Here is a 5801-nt window from a genome sequence, read left to right as displayed (position 1 = left end):
TCAATTGATCCTTTAATCATTATATAATGTCCTTCCTTGTCTCGTATGGTGGTTTTTGTTTTTAAAGTCAATTTGATAAGAAATTAATATTGCCACTCATGCTCTCTTAGAGTTGCCCTGTGCTTGATATATCTTTTTCCAACCTTTGATTTTTAGTCTATTTTTGTCTTTATCTCTAAGGTTGTCTCTTGTAGTCAGCATATTGGTGGGTTTTATTTTCTTATCAAATCTGCAACTCTGTGTCTCTTTAGTGGTGCATTTAATCCATTAACATTCAGTGAAATTATTGACAAGTATGATTTGGTTGCTGTCATTTGGGTATGTGTTTTTTCATGATGTCCCTGGTTTCTTTGTTTCATATTATTTTCTGTGTTGAGCTCATTATGTTTATGAATTCTTGTATCAATTACTTTGTTGCTGTTGTTTTAGTATTTGCTGAGTATTTGTGCTTGTCTTCTTTTTTATTGTGATATGAAGGTTTACCATTTTTCTTTGAGGTTACCCTATGATTTATAATTTTCTCCCCAAGTTTACAATAGTCCATTCTGTCTTGCAACTCTCTTAACTTCCTCACCTTTTAGAATTTCTGTAACTACACAGTCTTTTCCCTCTTTTTGTTTGTAGTTGTCCTCACTTGCCAATTGATGTCTCTGGTTCCCTGTTTACAATCTTGTAAGTTCATTTTACTTTGGCTATGTCCATAGTTGGGGTTTCTGGTTTATGTCCTCTTGTGTATTAATGGTCGGTTACTATTTGCTATTTTTGGTTTTCTGTTCAAAGTACTCCTTTTAGCGTCTCTTGTAAGGTTTGTGTGGTTTTAACAAATTCCTTTCATTTCTGCTTATCTGGAAATCTCCTAATTTCACCATTATATTTGAGGGACACTTTTTTCGAGTATATATTTCTTGGTTGAAAATTTTTCTCTTTCAGGGTTTTATATATACGATCCCATTACCTTCTTGCTTGCATGGTTTCTGCTAAGAAATCAGAGCTTATTCTTACTGGCTGACCTTTATAGGTAACTTTTTGTTTTTCCCGTGCTGCTCTCAGGATTCTGTCTTTGTCTTTGGTTTTGGTAAGTTTGATGATGACATGTCTTGGTGAGTTTCTTTTGGGGTCTATCCTGTTTGGGGTTCATTGGGCTTCTTGAATGGATATGCTCTCCTCTTCCATCATATCAGGGAAGTTCTTCTCCAGTAAATCTTGGACAATTTTCTCATTGTTTTTTTTTTTCTCTTCTTGTTCTGGAATTCCAATGACACATAGATTATTTCTTTTCATGGTATCCCACATGAACCCTAGGCTTTCTTCATTTTGTTTTGATTTTTTTTTTGTGACTGATTCCTTTCCAAAGAAAAAGTATTTGTCTTCAATCTCATTAATTCTGTCATCCATTGCATCAATTCTACCCCTTTGCCCTTCCAATGTGTTGTCTATTTCTGACAGTTTAGTATTAATCTTCTGTATTTCTGTCTGTAGATTTAGAATCATTTCTAATTTTTCATTTGTTTTGTCATTTTGTTGTTGTATTTTCTTCCAAAATTCTTCTAAAGTTTTTTTCTGTGTTTTCTTTGGTCTGTCTCTCAATCCTTTGAAGATACTTAAATATAATTCTTTTGAATTCCTTATCAGAGAGTTCCAATGTTGCGTCTTCCTCATGGATTTGTTCTGGGTCTCTACCCTGTTCCCTTGTTTCTACCACTTTGTCTTGCTTCTTTGTGTGGACTGTGATGGTCTGTTTTCTCTGAGGCAGTGTGGTATTGTATTTAGATCTCTGTTAACTGTTTGTGAAGAGCAGCCAAGTGTGATTCAGGCTTTTCTTGGTGTTTTTTTATTGTTGGCCCATTGGTGGAGAAGGAGGTGCTGGCTCTTGCTCAGAAAGTGAAGCTGCAGGAGATGTAGGTGTACTTGTATCTTATGGGGACTGTTTCTGTCTCCCATTCAGTTATGCAGAAATTACAATTGAATAACCATTGAAACAATTAAAAGCACATGGACAAAAAATACACCATGAAATCACACAGGAACAGTAATGCAAGAAAAGAACAAGGGGAGAAAAGAAGAAGAAAACAGGTAAACCTGCAATATCTGGGGATAGGTCACTAAGAGAAAAAGGTAGAGAAGGAGAATAATGATGAAAGAAAAAAAAAAAAAAAACAAGGAACAGGGTTAACCACAAGAGAAAAAAAAGTGGGGGCAGAGAGAACTCTGGAGTTTGTCTGTGATACTGCCCACCTGTGGTGCCAAAGAGAAAAAAAAGGGGGGGGGCAGAGAAAAGAAAAAAAAAAAAAGAGGTGTAAACTAGGAGATTTTCAGTCGTGTAGTGCATGTCCGGAGAGTTCTTGGGGTTACTGGAAAGTAGAATCTCTTCTTAAGCCTCTGGAATCTGGTAGAGTGCTGTCTTTTTAGGTTGTCTCTAGCTGCTGGTTACATGTTGATTTGTTTGTTTTGGTTTTATGGTTTAATATTTTGAAAAGGTAAAGCTGGTGTGTTTTATTTTATTAGTGATTCAGGTGTGTTGGGTCTCTCGGTTGTTTTCTTTGTGAAGTTGGAATCACTGTGTGGAGTGTCTATATGTGTTTCTGTTTGTCATAAAGGGGATTTAGAGTTTGAAGCAGGAGGTTTTAGGTAATTGGTTGAATGTGGTTTATTCTATTGAATGAGTGAAGTTATTGGTGGAGAAGGTGGGAGCAGAAGAAGGAAAGCTTGGTGTTGCTAGGGTCAGTTTCTAGGACTTTGAGCAGACTATTATTGTTGATGTATTTATTTACAAGACCAAGGCTCAATCTCAGGAAAGATTCCTATTGTTAGGGCATCGCAACTTTCTGCCAAGTTCAGGAATACTCAAAGACCCTGCTTCTGTGGCCCCACAGTGCCAAAGAATGGCTCCAAGGCAAAATTCCTGGGACCTCAGCTGCTGTTTCTTCACTCTTCCTACCCCATCTGCCTGCAGCATTGATGCAATCCCGCCAGACTGCTAATGGCTGGCTCTGGAGTTTGTCTGTGATACTGCCCACCTGTGGTGCCAAAGATGCACGCAATTGCAGCTGTGTTGGAGTTGGGGGAGTACCTGCTAGTGACCTGTGGTCCCGATATCTGTGACAAGATACGCACAATGTCTCCCAGTCTGACCCAAGCTCACTCTGTGACCCACTGGGAGGTGAGGGAGCTCTCCTTCTTGGTGCAACAGTGAGTCTCCACTTGAATCTCAGCGGTGGTGCCCATGCCCGCCTGCACCCAGATAACCCAAATTACTGACAAAATCAGCTGCTGGAGGCACGTCCCTGCCGCTGCCTGCTGAAATATTGGAGTGGTCGCTGGTGTGCTGCTATAAGGTGTCTTCCTTCTTGGCTCAGGGATCTCAGGTGGCCACCCTTGCCCACCAGTCTGTGACTGCCCCAGGAAAGTTTCCAATGGCCTCTTTTGGCTGCCTGTCCATCCTCCACCAAGTAGCTCTTTCTTAAATAATCTCACTGTGCCTTTCCTCTAATTCTGCTCTTCTGTGTTTCGTGTACTCTGATTCAGTGAGGTGTTCAGAGCACCAAAATTCCCAATTCAAACTGTTGTACCTAGTTTTTTAAGCTCTTACATGCCAGAGGGAAATAGCGTGCTGCTCACTGGTGAGACTCCATTTTGAATCCCAAGATATTCTTTCTAAAAGGAAAGGTAAGTGGTTGCATTTGGGCCCTCCTACTGTTAAAAAGAGGAGCTCTGGTAGCATAGTGGCTAAGACACTTGCCTGCTAACCAGACGGCTGGTGGTTCAAACCCACCAGCCACTCCTCGGAAGGAAGGTTGGGCAATCCTACTTCCGTAGTGATACTGCCTCGGAAACCCAAGGAGGGGTCGCTATGAGTCAGGGCCGACTCAACGGCACATAACAACAACAACAACTGTTAAAAAGAAGGCACAACACCTTGTGGACTTCTTTGGATTTTGAAGGCAACAATTATCTTGTTTCAGTGTGCTATTCCAACCTATTTATCAAGTGATTTGGAAGGCTGCTGGTTTTGAGTGAGGCCCAAAGGAAGAGAAGGCTCTGGAACAGGTCAAAGCTGCTATGCAAGCTACTTTTCCTCTTGGGCCATATGACCCAGCTGAAGTGTCAGAGAAAGAGATGTTGTTTGGAGTCTTTGACAGGCACTTGCTGGTGAATAACAGCAGAATTTTGCAGTAAAGCCCGACCATCCTCTGTAGATCTCCTTTTGAGAAACAGATTTTGGCTTGTTACTGGGCTTTAGTAGAGACTGAAAGCCTAAACATGAGCCACTAAGTTACCACTTGGCCCAAGCTACCCATTATGACCTGGGTATTGTCTGACCCACAGAGTCATAAAATTGGACATGCACAGCAGCACTGTTTCATTAAATAGAAGTGGCATATAAGAGATCAGTCTTGAGTAGGACCTGGCACAAGTAAGTTGCATGAGGAAGTGACCCAAATGCCCATGGTCTCCACTCCTGTCACATCATTATCTGATTTAGAGATGGTTCTCCCTGATATGCGAACACCACTCAAAACCAGACAGGAACAGCACTGCAGAAGGGATATTGTTCTCTTAGTGAGCAGAACTTCAAGTAGTGAATTTAATTTTTTACTTTGCTTGAAATGGCTGATATACATTATGAACTGGTTCATGGCCTGTGGCCAATGGTTTGGTGTTGGAAGAAATACGATTGGAAAATTGGTGACAAGGAGGTATGGAGAACCAGTATGTGGGTAGACCTCTCTGAATGGGCCAAAGAAGTGAAGATATTTGTGACTCAAGTGAATACTCACCAAAGGGTGACCTAAGCAGAGGAGAATTTTAACCATCAAGTAGACAGTTTGATGTATTCTGTGGATACTAGTCATCCTCTTTCTCCATCTACCCCTGCCATTGTCCAATGGGCTCAAGAAGAAAGTGTTCATGGTGTCAGGGATGGAGGTTATTCATGGGCTCAGCAAGACTTCTACTCACCAAGGCTGACTTGGCTACAGCCACTGCTGAGTGCCCAATCTGCCAGCAGCTGAGACCAACACTGAGTCCCCAATATGGCACCATTATCAAATGCTATCACACAGCAACCTGGTGGTATGTTGATTAAATTCAATCACTTCTCTCTGGAAAGGGCAGTATTTTGTTCTTACTGAGATAGACATTTACTCTGGATATGGATTTGTTTTCCTTGCTTGCAAGCTTCTGCTTAAACTATCATCTATGGGCTCACAGATGCATTATCTGCCATCATGCTATCCCAGTCAGTATTGATTCAGATCAAGCAAATGAGGTGAAGCAATGGGCCCATACTCACAGAATTCACTAGTCTTACCATTTTCCCAATCATTCTGAAGCAGCTGGCTTGATAGAAGAGTGGAATGACCATTTAAAGACACAATTATTGGGCCAGCTAGGTGGAAGTACCTTTCAGGTCTGAAGCAATGTTCTCTAGGAGGCTGTATATGCTCTATACCAGTATGCAATATATGTTACTGTTTTTCCCATAGCCAGGGTTCATGGGTCTATGAATCAGTGGTTGGAAATGGAAGCAGCACCATTCACTATTTCCCCCAGTGAACCACTTGCAACACTTTTGCTTTTTTGTCCTTGCAAACCTGTGCTTTACAGGTCTAGAGATCTTAATTACAAAGGGAAGAATGCACCCACCAGGAAATACAACACATTCGGTTGAATTGGAAGTTAAGAATGCCACTGGCATCTTTGGACTTCTCCAGCCTCTGGATCAACAGGCAAAGAATGGACTTAACATGCCAGCCTGATTACCAAGGGGAATTTGGTTTGATATTACATAATGGAGGTAA

Source organism: Orycteropus afer, unplaced genomic scaffold (genome assembly GCF_000298275.1).
Source record: "Orycteropus afer afer isolate SDZICR_OR568_19922 unplaced genomic scaffold, OryAfe1.0 scaffold00283, whole genome shotgun sequence".
In the NCBI taxonomy this organism is placed as follows: domain Eukaryota; kingdom Metazoa; phylum Chordata; class Mammalia; order Tubulidentata; family Orycteropodidae; genus Orycteropus; species Orycteropus afer.
This window is presented reverse-complemented; position numbering follows the sequence as displayed.